Source organism: Talpa occidentalis, unplaced genomic scaffold, assembly GCF_014898055.3.
Source record: "Talpa occidentalis isolate TD23 unplaced genomic scaffold, MPIMG_talOcc4v2.1 talOcc4.9, whole genome shotgun sequence".
Classification (NCBI taxonomy): Eukaryota; Metazoa; Chordata; class Mammalia; order Eulipotyphla; family Talpidae; genus Talpa; species Talpa occidentalis.
Window position 1 is genome coordinate 36,365,249 of NW_023605305.1, and position 14,486 is coordinate 36,379,734.

A 14,486-nucleotide genomic window follows, 5' to 3' on the forward strand; every position below is an offset into this window, starting at 1 on the left:
CACATACATATATGTGACAACCAAAGTACTAGGCAGAGCAGAACTGGGAGGCCTTGAGCCAAGGGCAGATCAAGTGTGGAGAATGAGTTGAGCGAAGGAGTAGACATTGAGTGATGGGTGACCGCCCCTTCTAAAAGTATAAAAATTCCCCACACACACACACTTAGGGCCTGTTCCTTGGGATCTTACATGAGATGGTTCTGGTCACCTAAAATCATCAAGTAGGGTTGGAGATTCTCTTCCACATGCCACCCCCTGCCCATACCCCACCCCTTGTTGAGGGTGAACTGTTAACATCCTTGTGCTTGAGAAAAATTCCTTCAATGGGGCTCCATCCCTGAACCACATCTCCTTCCTTGGCCTCCTTCCTTACCATTTCCCAGACACAAGCACAAAACAAAATAAATGAAAACAAAATAATAAGAAGATCCTCACCCCCTCACACCCCCCGGAAATTCTGAAACAATTCCTCTCTCTGCTTCCAATTAGACCCCAAAGAAAATAAGACTACGAACCACCACTCACATGGGTCATTCTGAACTGGGCAGGCCTGAGGTTGAGCAATGTAACTTGGGAAGAAGCACCCCCTTCTGGCTGTCCCCCTATACCACTGGTGCCAAGCCTTTGTGCCCTCATTCATAAATAAAACCTGTCCTCATTCACATAAAAATCATATAATTCATATAATTCAAAAAAAATCATATAATTTCAAAAAAATCCATGCGGTATTTTTCAATTTATAAAAATTTCCCATTTTGGCTAATCCCTTGATCTTTACCTAACCTGAGACAAGCCACTATTATTATTTCCATTTCACAGATGAGGAAACTGAGGTCAGAGAAGTGAAAGGCCTTGCCCACGAGAGAGATATGGGCAGATATTTGGGATGTGAGTCCCCCTCTTCTGACTGAAGGCCTGGAGTTCTTTCTAGTATCACACAGCTGCAGTGTAAGTGCTGTGACATTTTAACTGCCTGTAGCTATGTTTAGAAAGGCTTTATTAGGGCAGGAAATGACCCCATTGAGTGCCAAAGCCAAGGCATGATTCATTTGAAAGTGTCTGTTGCATCTCTGTCTCGTGGCCCCAATCAGGAGGGCCCTGAGGTTCCCACGCCACCGATCATCTACCCAGACCCTGCAGATGAACAAGGTGTCAGTGCCGCTGCCCCAGCTTTTTCCTGGTGCCGCACTCACAGATCCACCCAACTAAAGTTGATTGAGTCATTCATTCAACAATTCCTCACTCAGCACTTAGTATGTGCCAGGTACTGCTCTCACATTGTACAAAGCAGACATAATCCTGTGTTTTGGTGGTGGGTGGTGGAGGCATAGAAATAAGATAAGCAAAATACCCAGTATGTCAGATGCTAATAGGTGCTAGGAAGAAAATTTAGTAGCAAGTGTAGGGTGCAATAATAATAAAAGGGGTTGGAGGAAAACAGGTAATCAGGGAAAGTTTCACTGAGAAGAGGACATTGACATAGAGACGGGAAGGCGTGATCACGTCGCTGGACTAGCGAAAAGCATCCCAGGCAGAGGAAACAGCTGGGGCCAGGGCCCTGAGGTGCCAGTCACAGAAGGGAGAAAGCAGGAAGCAGGTGCTAAAGCAGGCTCCTCCCCTAGAGGGCGCTGCATTCCAATGTTCTCTATCCTAGTCATCAAGACCAGAGTATTTTCTTCATACTTGTTCAGTGATGAACTTGGGCAAATGTGCAGAAATCAAATTTCTAGATCAAAGGGATTGTACATTTTAAATGGGAGGAATCACTTCCAGGTTTTCTTTTTTTTTTCTTTTTTTTTTAAGATTTATTTATTTATACAAGCACTGGGTACAGTCAGAAGCGCAGGAGGGTGAGAGAATTCACCAGAGCCAGAGCGGGGAACAGAACAGGCAGACCGACGAGGGGAGCAGCGGGCACTGCAGGAGAGGTCTGCGCGTGCCATGTGGGACCCTCACCTGGTGGCCGGGGATCGAAATGGTGCTGCAGAGGCTGCAGGCAGCTTCACACCCCAGCGCTCAATCGCTGTGCCACCAGGAGAGGCCCCAGGTTTTCTTGATACAGCATTTTCCCTCTTTCTTTCCCTCTCCCTGCCCCTTCCAGTGCATTTTGCTTAGATTAATCTTCCCCAAATTGTACACCTCCTGTCACTGGAATGTTCAGAGACCTCAGTGGTTGCCTTTTGTCCACAAAAAAGGTTTAGCTTTTTAGCATGGCGTTCAAGCCTTCCTCCATTTGCCCCCACAGACTTTTCCCCTCTTTTCTCTTTCCTTACAAATGAGTATTCACATCTCAACAGACATTGCCTGATGGCCCTGTGTGCCAGGCCATGGAAAACCCAAGGCAGCTGAAAACTGTTAATCTCATTGGTGGGGTCCCAAGTCAGTTAAACTGGCCTTGGGGTGTGATAGGGGGGCTGGCTCAAGGCTCAGTGCTCAGTCCTCTCTGTTGCCCACAGTCCCTCAGTCACACATCACCTCAGCCACATGTCCTTTATTTTCACTGAACTCAACATTTATTCACGCAACAAAGAGAGGTCAATTAGGGAGGCTGGCTACCAAGCACTGGGAACCCCAAAATAAGAATTAATTCCAGTGTTTTTCTCATCTCTCTTTCTGAATTTTGCAGTGTTGGGATTCTACCTACCCTGGGAATCTCCTTGATCCCCACAACCCAGTTAGCTCCTTCCTCTGACTTCCTATGACATGGGGTCTCTACATTTTGTTTACCACTTGATATGAGTTCATGCACACTGTCACTAACAGAATTATTTGTTTTCTCCCCAATTAGGTAAAAGGTAGAAGAAGGCAGGGACTATATTTTATTTTATATCTTTAAAAACTTCTCTGCTTTTAATAGATGATCTGTTAAAAGAACTTGCTGATTTAATATCGGATTGCTGAGAATATGATCATTCCTTACCCCTGCTCAAAAAACATTTGATAAAACCCAGATTCATTAGGGTGACGGCCAAGGCCTTCCCTTTAGGATGCCACTAAACATCACTTCCTCCAGAAAGTCTTCCAGGAATAGTTATCTCAAGTTTGAAACAGAGCCATTGTCATATACATATGCACACATGACCACACACACACACAATTCCTCTGGCCACTCTCAGAAAAGTTGTCTGTAAGATGGATGAGAATTTTGTCTCTGAGGTGTTCTAACCTTACCCTGCCACATACTAGCTGGTTCCCTCACCAATTTAAGCCTCAACGTCCCCCTCTGTAAAATAACCACATCTGTCTCCAGGCAAGATAGAGGTGGTGTTGTGAGACGAAAGGGAGCTCTAGGACCTGGAGGAAACCTGAGGGAAGCACAATCAATTAGCATCATCTTCAAACTGGCCCTTTGATGGGTCTGTGTGCTCCCTGGTTCTCCATGGAATTGCCAGTGACTATTGGGGTCTGGGACAGAGAAGAGGCTTAATGTTCATTGAATGGGCGACCATGCACACTCACTTTGAGAGGGAGACTGAGAAATACAACTGTCATCCAAGAGAACAGTAGCAGGAGTCCACTGATGGGGCACTGACTTGGGAGTCCAACATGCCTCTCTGGGGCCCTGTCTTCGGTGTCTCGGACCCTCCCAGTCATCTTCATTCAGCCTTGCGGAGCCAAACTCAATGTCCTGACAGCTTTACTCATTTTCCTTAGATACCAGAGTTCTTCCTTTTTAATCCTCATTTGTATAATGCATATTTTCCCATCATAATTTAATTTTCTCCCTTCCTCCCAAATCAGAGCATTTTGCCCACAGAGATATGGGCCACTGTTTGCATTTATAGCATCCTTATTAATCCTGCCCTGACCTCTGGGCCCAGTTCTCAGCCTGGGGAAACAACTTCAGTTCCCTTTCCGCAGGGCTTATTAAAATGCTTTGTTTTTAATTGGTCTAAAACAGAAGATGAGCTAAAAAAAAAAAAAAAGAGCCAGCTTTCCTTTTCCATCTCAGGATGTGGGAAGGACACCAGTGCGCACAGTGTCCTTCCAGCAACGTCCTGTATGCAGGTCCAGGAGGCCTACATGGGGCAGAGCAATGAGGTGGGGCACTGGCAGGGGCTCAGGTTCCCCCATGGCTTTTCCTGGGTGTCTGGTGGTTGCTCTGGGGCTCAGAACAAAAAATGTAATACCGGATAACACAGTGGCTTCAAGTTTAGCCACCAGTGAGAGTGTCCTTCCAAAATGTCGGTCAGACACAGGTAGCTAATCATATGGATGCCACTGGCCTTTGAACCTTTACTATGCCCTGGGCAGTGTTCTAAGTACTTTCCAGGGGTTTAACCCTGAGCCCTCACAACATCATATGTAAGAAGTCTATTGCTTTTTCCATGTCTCAGATGAAGACACTGAGGTACAATGAGGATACGCAGCTCACCCAAGCTGTCCAGCTGTCTGCTGCAGATGGCCATGGCTAGCACATGTGGACCTTTATGGAAGTAGTGTGAAAACCCTGTCTTTGGGCTTTCACTGGTAGAGGCCCAGAGACCACAGCTTGGGGATGGGACCACTGGGAGCCTGGTGCAGGACAGACCACCCAACCTTGCATGGTGGCCCTGGGGGCAGAGGTGGGATCTGAACCCAGACTGGCTCTCAGGTCTGTGGGCACAACCCCCACCAGCCCTGACTCTGCCCAGCTCATTCCTGGGGGCTCTCGTGTGCCAGAGTCTTGAGTGTTGAGAGCAAAGCTGGGGGATGGAAAAGTTGTTCCACCTTGCTTTGTTAAGAGCATGGAGTTAGAGAAGTTCACAAACATGTTGAGATGCCATGTCTAAACTCGTGGGCAATTCTTTGGGGCCTGAAGACCTGGAAGCAGGTCCTAGGAGAGGCCCCCTGTGTATCTGTGTAGATTAGGAAACCACTCCCCGCCAAGGGGGTTGCTGAATGCAGCCATCAACTTTGAGATTCAACTTCATGAGATGTCACTGTGGAAAAGAAAGGCATGGTCTCGAGCATCAGACAGTCCAGTGTTTCTGTCCCACACCTGCCTCCTGCACCTGCAAGGCTGTGGGTGCATCCGTTACCAGCTGGGTTTGAAGATGAAGGGAGTCAATGGCTGTTAGGTGCCCAGAACAGCCTCCCAGCCACCTCTTCAGCTGGAGGGCAGCTCAGACCTCAGCCTCAAACCTGCCTCACCAATCAGCCCTCCTGTCCCCCGACTTATGCAGTCTATCCCCTGGAGAGATTAAAAAAAAAAAAAAAAAGCCTTCCCGAAGAGCAAACCAGCCCCAGCTGCTATTTGCGCCCAGGGGTATGCGAGTGCTGTTAGCCCAGGTGTTCTGGCAAAGAGATGGTGCCAGAGCAGCAGACGCCCCTCATCATCTTCCTTGTTATTGAAAATACTCACGCAGACACCCGCAAGCGAATGAGCCTGTGCTCTGCTTGTTTTCTGAGCTTCCTTTTTTCTTTTCAACTGAGACTTTTTGACAAGGGTTGTGGTGACATCAGAATTTGTCAAGAAGCCAGGGGCATTTAGAACACAATGTTTCCTTTGCCCCAGTAAGAATTACCAAAACAGCACAACTGGAATTTGACATCTTATTCTTTGTCTGCTATACACTACAGGGTCAGGAGGAGCAGCTGGGACATAAATGGTTCTGAGAGGGTGTTTTCACCCCCCAGGTCTGGAGTGCAGAATAATTCTGCTCACATCCTCAGGAGTCACAGAACTTCAGTTCCTGCAAGAGACGTTCAGTCAGTTTTTGGTGAGAGCCGATTACAGACACAATTAGAGCTGAGCCCTGGAGAGGCCCTGAGGAACAGTAAAAGACTTCAAGCAAGCAACTTCCTCCCATAGCTCCACCCTATCTCACAAGCCCCCAACCGCCCAACAGTCTTCTGGAAGCAGCTCTCTGCCAGCCAATAATTCCCATATTCTTCCATCATTCATGACTAGATTCCATCTAACAGTTTCACCTCCAATTAATTCTGTCTACCGCTAATGACTGGGGAATTTCCAGATGATAATAACCACAAAATGATGACAATAAAAGTGAGCATTTGAGTTCTTATGAGCTGTACTAAGTGCTTTACTCATATCATCTCCCTTGGTCTGTCCCAGAAGCTGGCAATGGTTATTCTCCCCATTTTACGGAAAAGAAAACTGAGGCTCAGAATAATTAAGCCAACTGCCTGAAGTCACGTAGCTGAACAGTCCGTGATTCAAGAAAGCCCACACCTCTGAAGGGCTCCCTCCCTAACTGAGAGTCTGCTGGAGAAGGCCTGCTCCCTACCCTGCAGAGGAGGAGCAAAGTTTTGCACAATGGAACCTTAGATCCACTGTGACGTGTAGGATCCCTGAACAGAAAACTGTGACAGCACATTTTCAGGGTGGACACTCTCCCTATCAATGATTTCTGTGATGTCTTTCCTGTCTTCAGGAAGTGTACAATCAGGTGAGCAGGCATGATGAGCAAACGTGAAATGAGCAGAGAAAGAGCACAAGGTGAACCTTAAAATATATTCCATGAATTATAGATACTGTGGGGAGTGCCTTCCAAAGTGCATTTTACAGAAATGTAGTTCCTTGGAATATTGATATATCTTTTAAAAAATACTTAGGGGTCAGATTTCATTTGTGAAGCATTGGGCTAAGTGCTGTGAATTTTGTTTCTTTTTGTTTCACAGGACTTCTCAGAATCTTTATGTTCCTAATCTGCAGGAGATGCTCCACTCGGCACCCCCTTGATTATAAGACACCATCAGTTGGAAGGTGCCATTCAATCAATCCTTTCCCAGGAAATATTTTCACATTTGATATGCATGAAATGATAAGATAGATGCTGGTTTCCAAAGCATTATTAGATAGAAACCAAAGACATGTATTATTAGGTGGGGTTTTCCCAAGACTGAGGGCCAAAGACTCCTTTCCTGCAGAACTTGAGCTTGTTGTGGGAAAGTACCTGCAAACCTCATCTCTATTGTCACAGAGTAGGATGGGGAAAGAGACACAACACTGAGGTCCCCCCCCAGTGCCCAGTGCTCCCCCATCAGCGGCAAGGTCATGACCATGGATGAGAAAATAATGTATAGAGGAAAAAAAAAGTTCTGGAAAGGAAAGTTTCCAAAAGACAAACGGTAGACTTACTACGTGCTGGGATTACAGATATAGATGATTTTTAAAAAAAATATTTGTTTGAAAATTTTACAACTTTTCATCAGTTATGTTTCATGCACATAAATGCACATTTTAAAACATGAAGACAGGAGCTGAATTTTCCTCTCTGCAGAGTACTAGTTCCAACCTCTCTGGCAAATTCATGGTTAGAGGTAGGACCTCATCATCCATCTGCTGTCTACAGTAGATGTAGGAGGAGACCTGTCCTTCACTGCACAGCTGAGACGTTGGGGTCGGGGCTGGGGGCTGTGCTCTGGCCAGCTGGGCCTCTCCTTTAGGCTCCGAGGTGGGAAGCTTAGCAACTGCTCTGGTGTTTGCAGCAGCCATGCATATTGCAGAGAGCTCTGCTCTCTGACTCTGTGTGCACTCACAGCGCATGCAGCATAGGCAGCCCCATGCCCCCTGTTACCCTTTAATTGTTTCACTGTGTTTGCAGTGCTCTGGACCCAGAAGGGCAGAAGCCTGGCATTTGGGTTATAAAGGACCCAAACTACAGTCCTCCCTTCCTCCTCCCTGTTCCTGCATTAATTTCTTGGCACCTTCTCTGGGGCCTGAGGTCAGCCTGGACATTCACAATCTCCACCCTAGGGAGCGCTTGGTCTTGTCGGGAAGACCTGCACATTCAAAAGTCAACGTTTTCCAAAGTTAGGTGACCACCTCATTTACTGTGCAAATTGGAACCCTTTTGGATATAAAAGGGGTGAGTGGAGTCAATGGGGGCAGTCAGGCGCCACCAGGGACCAGTGGTCACAACATTCAGGGCTCAGTTGACCCTACTAGGGTGTCGTCAAGAAGTGCAATGCAGCAAACAGAAGGAATTTAGACACATTAAAAAGAAAATTACTGCTTTCCTTTGAATGCATACAGTGGACACCATTCATAATTCACATTTAGGCTTCTCATACATTTCCCCTGCTCCGGAATTTTTCCCAACTGAAGCTGATCTGAAACTCCTCACATGTGAAACCAGAGAGACTTTTCTAGGACATCTGGCCCACATGGACTTTCGTTTTCACTCTCTGCCACCCCTCCCTTTCCAGCTCTCATCTGTTACCTCTATGCCTTCTGCCTCTTCAACACCCACTCTCTCCCCATTCTCTAGAGGGATTGTGGGGTGGGGGAAAGAAGAAAAAGCTGACAGTCAGGACAAAGGACTATTTGGGGGTGGGAGAAATAGGGAAGCCCTTGTCGATAAGTCTTGTCAATTTTATTCCTGGTGCAACACATAGAGTGTGCCAAGTTCAATTACAGAATAGGCCCTTGTGGAGGAAAGACATCTAATGCAGTTGACCCTTAACAAATGTTTACTGGAATCACTTCAGTGCTGTGACTTTTGGCAAAACACTTAACTCTTTGGCGCCTCAAATGCCTCTTCTGAAACATAACTAAATAAAAGAAACAATTTTATGAGTGAGAGAAATAAGTGCACAAATGACGCTATGGAAGTTATGACCAGGTGGCCAACAAAGTTTGATGCCCTCCACCCATCAGATAACATTCATGCTGAGAAGCATGCTCACCTAGACTACATTTCTCAGGCTCCCTTGCAGCTGGGTGGGACCATGTGACCAGTCCTCATAAATGGAATGTGGTGCTAAGTCCTGCAGTCACTTCCAAGCCAACGTGGTGAAGTATCAGATGTTCACTCATCCACACGCTCTCTCTGTACCCTCCTCTCAGCTGTATAACTAGCAGCTGTATAACTCCTGGTAACTTCAGGGCCACAAGAGAGTGGAGCACAAGGAGCCTGATTCCCCTAGAACCACTAGAGGAGAACCATCCAACCGAAGTCTATATACAGGGCTTCCCAAGAGTAAGAAATGCACTGTTATTGGAGAAAGTCATTAAAATCTTGAGGTTTTTCTAGCAGCTTATCAATCCTGGTTAATTCATGTTTCTCAGAGTTTTTTGGAGATGAAGTAAGATGAATACAACATCTCCTCCCCAAGTATAAAATCATGTCCAAATCCCTAGAACCTGTGAATGTGGCTTAATGAAGTTGAAAAGTCTTTGCACACATCATTAAGGATCTTGACATCATCTGAATCATGTGGTGAGTCTCAAATCCAATGATGTGTCTTTATAAGAATAGAAGACAGACCAAAGGAGAAGATGATGTGAAGAGAGAGGCAGAGATTGTGGAGGAGTGAAGCCACAAGCCAAGGAATGCCTGGAACCACCAGAAGCTGAATGAGGCAAGGAAGGATCCTCCTTTGGAGACTCAGTAAGGTACATAGCCCTACTGACCCCTTGATTTTGGACTTCTGACCTCCAAATGCAAAGAATAAATTTCTTTTGTGGGAGTTTGTTACAGCAGCCCCAGAAAACTGATATAGTGAGGTATGTGCAGGAGCACAAAGAAAGCACTCATTTAAATGGTGAGTTAAAAAAAAAATCAGACCTTAATGCCTCTCTAGTTCCCACCATAGAGATAGTGTCTACCAGTAGACATGCTCCCCAAGAGCAGTCGAAGCTCAAATCTATCTTATTCACTCCCAGAGAAGGTTCTAGTGAAGCTCATAATGGTGAGCTCCTTGTGAAACAGGGTGGTCCCCAGGAAAGGGGGAGGTTCCAGGTTTCCTGTCCCACCCAAAAGGAGGGTGGAGCTGAGCAGGGAGAGAAGAAGCTAAAGAGGAGACTGAGGAGGAAGGAAGCAGGATGGAGAGCCAGGAGGAGACCTGGAGGGGGCTCATGGAGCTGAGAGACGAGTGAAGAAACTACACTTGCCTTTTGGTCGTGGACTGGTTGACACAGATGTGGGTGAGAGATCCGTGGAGAGGTGACAATGGCAGTTTTTGTCTTGATTTTGATTTTGCTCTTTTCCTTCCAGACTTGTCTGGTTATTTCTGACCCTTTCCTGTGGGTCCCCAATGGAAGATGCTTTAGACTTGTGGCAGGCTTTGGGATCTTGCTCTGGGCCAATCCTGCTAGGGTGGACTTTTACCCATGAGGGGACAGGTAACTTTGGGTACTTGATTTAGAAACTATATTCTTTGCCTTTCCTGTATTGTTTCCTAATTGTATTACAGTTCCTTCCCATTAAAGTCTCATATGTTTTGTGTTGATATGGTGGATGGCAGAACCGATTTAGAACGGGCAGGTTTGCGGGGTCTGGGGTGCCCCTCTCCCTGTCCTATAACATTTGCACCAAGTATAAATGCAGACATTGAGCTCTGCAGGAACAATCTTATTATTTATGGATGGCAGATATACATTTTCATTAATAGGTAACAAAAAGAATTAAAAAGCCTCCCTGGGGCCTGTGCCCCTGCCCCCAACCAGAATCTTCAGGCAGCCCAAGATCCAGGCCAAATCACAAGGGCTATCTTCTTTCTGGGGTCCTGGCTCAGAGTGCCATTAACAGGTGGCAAGGAGCTTCAGGAAGTCCATTCTGAGTCCCTCCTTAGGCTGAGGTCCAGAGGGTGTTAGGAGAGGCCGCCCAGGCCTTGCTTGTATTAAACAGAAAGGCAATGCCTTGGCAGTAGAGTGGCAAGAAGCTTGCCCCCTGGAGATGTCAGTCCAATAAGGTAATCATCCAGCCATGTATAGTTATTTAAATTAATTTAAATAAAAATAAAAATTTTGTTCTCCATTCTTACTAGTCATTTTACAAGTGCTCAAAAGTCATCTGCCACTAGGGCCTCCCTGGTGGTACAGTGGTTGAATGCTAGGCTGCGAAGCTGCCCACAGCATCTGCAACGCCGGTTTGATCCCCGCCCGCCAGGCGAGGGTCCCACATGGCGCACAGACCTCTCCTGCCACCTGCTGCTCCCCTCAGCAGTGCACTTCGTCAGTCTGCCTGCTCTGCTCTCCCCTCTGGCTCTGGTGATTTCTCTCACCCTCCCGTGCTTCTGACTGTACCCAGTGCTTGTATAAAAAAAAAAATAAATCTTTAAAAAATAAAATAGTCATCTGTCACTAGTGGTCACCATAGTGGACAGCTCAAATTTATAAACAAAAGCATCAGCACAGAAAGTTCTATTGGAACAACGCTTAGACAAAAACAGGTAGGAAGGAGCTTCAGCTCTCTAAGGTACCAGTGTTGTGATCTTGGACAAATAAATCTGTCTCCCCTTAGGGTCCCCATCTATGAAATGAGGAAAATTATAGTACTTACTTCATTTGCCAGGAGCAAATGATGTACTATATTCTCAGTACTTTAAATAGAGTATATGACATGCATTAATGTTTGGATAGCTGAGAATTATCCTTATCAGAAGAGAAGTACCTACAGTAGAGGAGTAAGGCAAGAATACCTCCTGGGTGTCTCAGGAGGCCACATTCTGAAACTCATCAGAGGCTGTAGAGATAGACCTTACTTCCAATCTCTGCTCCATCAAAGCTGTGTGGCTTTGGGTAAGTCACATTGCTTCTCAGAGCTCAGATAACTCACCAATAAAAGGGAAGTTCTTATCTTACCAGATGGTCCTTTGCTTTTGGGAAAAGAAAGGGGACTGAAACTTTTAAAAGATTGTTAGCAATCTAATGGAAGAAAAGAGTCAGAAAAGTGAGCAAAGAGTTATGTTCAAAGATAATCACTGGAGAATGGAGAGTAATAACAAAACCTTGAAAACAGCCTAAACGTCTCCTAATAGGAAAATATACATGCTACAGCAAATCAGCATGATGAACTTGGGTATATGATACCCAAGAAATAACATCTTATAATATAATACTACTTAAATAAGAAAGTGTTTCTATTCAAAATAAAAACATATTCAAAACTATCCAATATATTCCTAAATTTACATTTAGAAAGCAGTTGTATCTATCTTTAGAACGCAATCCACCAATATTTTGACAGTGGTTTCCGCAGGATGTTGGCCTTTGGTTGCATCTTCTTTTTTTGCACTGATCAGATTCAATATGACTTGCCAATATTAATGTGTAAATAGAAAACCTTATTCATGCTGAAAGCAAGTAACTGACCTAGGTGATCTCTAAGGGCTTTTGACAGCAAAGGGCTGGGAATACCCTCTTTATTGCCTGGAAGCCCCTGCAATGCAGGCCAGCAGATAGAATGGCAAGGGGAAGCACTTAGTCATTGGACCTTGTCCTCACAGGCAGCACTGAGAGTAGCTGATGCAAATGGAAGCCCTGAATCTGGCCATAGAGAAAGGAAAGTGGAAGAAGTCAGGAGCAGGGACTATTTGTTCACACTGATCATATGCCGTAGGCATGCAGTGAACATGTGCCCAGTGACTGAGTGAAGAATGAATCATAAACAAGAGCTTGTTACAAGCTAAGCATGGGGCAGTTTTGCTTTTATATGTGTTCTTCCTTGGAATCATTCAGGAAAGAAAGTTAAATTAAATATTTCATTTCCAGAAAGTTCAGGAAAAACTGTTCAATGTTGGTAATTTAAGCAAAGCAAATTTGTGAGTTTGAGCTAAGAAAAAAGATTTTTCACCTAGCCACTAGGCAACTACTTCTAAATTTAATAGTGGGGAATATTGGTAAAGACATGTAGAATCAGTCACTACTATATACCTACTATATACACACATTTATTAATTGATACAGATATTCTGGGAAAAATGTACAACAGTATCAAAATCTTCAAAATGTATTTACTTCAAAATTTTGCTCTAGAATGTTTGCTTAGAAGTCTGACCTTTATTCTAGGAAACTATTCAGAAATGTGCAGAAATTATATGCAAAGAATTTTAATACAGCATTGTTTACATCACCGGAGATTTTTCAGCTCTTATCAGTCAGGGGCTAGAAATGAGCAGCATTTGTTTTGATATAGAAATGCTTTGGGCCCCCTTTCAGATCCCACAGATATTGCTGAGGGGCTGCAGGGGGACTCCATATGCTCAATCACTCCCTGCCGTGACCCCCCTAGTGAGTTCTCCTGCCCTGAGGCCACCTAAGGGAGAGGACTATATACATCGCTCTCCTGATGTTCTCTGTGCAGGAGGTTGACCACAGGAGCCCAGGCTCCCACCATGGGATTCAGGAGAGCAGAAAGGTTTCAGGACAAGAAGTTGGTTCTTCAATCCCCAGCTCCCCCTGAGGATTTTGGGCTTGGGTTTCTTCTTAAGGAAATCCTTTCTGTCTGATACTGGACAGCTACAGCATACTGCACAGTGCTCGACCTCCCATTGCTAGCCCCCAGGGTACTATACTATTCCTTGTGCTTCCTTACTCCAGGCCACATCATTATGACTAGTTCCTAAAACCTCCTTGAATTTCCCAATTTGAGTATGCTGGTAAGCCAACTCTTCAAAACGCCAAAGCCCTGATGTGCAGAATTTGTAGATTTCCATGGTATAAATACTTGCACCATGGCTCACTTCCAGCCCCTACTGGTTAGCAACTGGCTGGCAAGGATCTCACAAAGCTGGGATTAGCCAACTCAGCACACCACAGGCCTGAGTCTGGCAGGAGGGCCAGTCATGGTGATGGAGGACAAGAATAGAAAAAACAAAACAAAACAAAACTGAAAAGGAGGTGCACACAAGACCAGAAACCTGGCTCACAAGGAGGTGGGAGTAGAAGAGATTAGCACAGCCATTGACACAGCTATGGAAACCAAGATCCTTAGGTGCAGATGACATAGTTGCGAAAACTAGTATCCTTAGGCACAGACTAGTATCCTTAGGCGCAGATGCCTAGATTACAAAGCATAACATCCAAGTAGGTATCCGAGGGTGCATCCAAAGGTAAAGGTATGGAGATTGAGCCCATTGTAGAATCTCCAGTCTCTTTCAAATTCTATGTAGTTATCCAAAATTAGCAACCAACTGTCCAGCTCACAAGGAGTGACCCCTCCCAAACAGAAGACTATATCAGTTCAGTGTCTGCACAGGCTCAGGGCCGCACTCCGTCTGCCCACCTGTGACTATGCAGGTGCCTCTTTTCACCAACTTTCTCCCTCTGCAGGGCAGCAGCTGAAACGGGAGCTCCCAGAGTGACCCCAAGGACCCGCACTAACTCTAAACCCACAGACTCCAAAAACCCCAACAACGGTGTCTGTGGTAGCTGTCCAGATGCATATGCCTTCCAAGGGGGCCACTGCCCAGGTCCCTGGTGCTCCTCAACCTCTGTTCTCATCACTCCACAGCTAGGTTAAGTGAGGATGTTATGCTAAGTGAAATAAGCCAGACACAAACGGACAAATACTAGGTGAGTCTTATTTATGCAGTGTCAGAAAGTCGGACTTACAGAGACATGGGTGCCAAGGGTTGGGGGAGGGGCAAGTGGGGAGTTGTTTAAAATATAAAGTTTCAGTTTTGCAAGATGAAAAAATTCTAGAGATCTGCCGTACAACAATATGAACAGAGGTAAAACTACTGAACCGTGTACTTAACAACGGTTTAAAAATTTGTAAAGCTGGAGATAGAGATTTTTTTTTTTAATTCTCACA

At 45.4% G+C, this 14,486-nt stretch overlaps 1 protein-coding gene across 1 annotated transcript in view; it reads right to left on the reverse strand.

Moving 5' to 3' along the window:
- KCNIP1 (potassium voltage-gated channel interacting protein 1) overlaps window positions 1–14,486 on the reverse strand; it is a 342,320-nt gene that overhangs the window by 287,364 nt on the left and 40,470 nt on the right. The window lies entirely within an intron of this gene.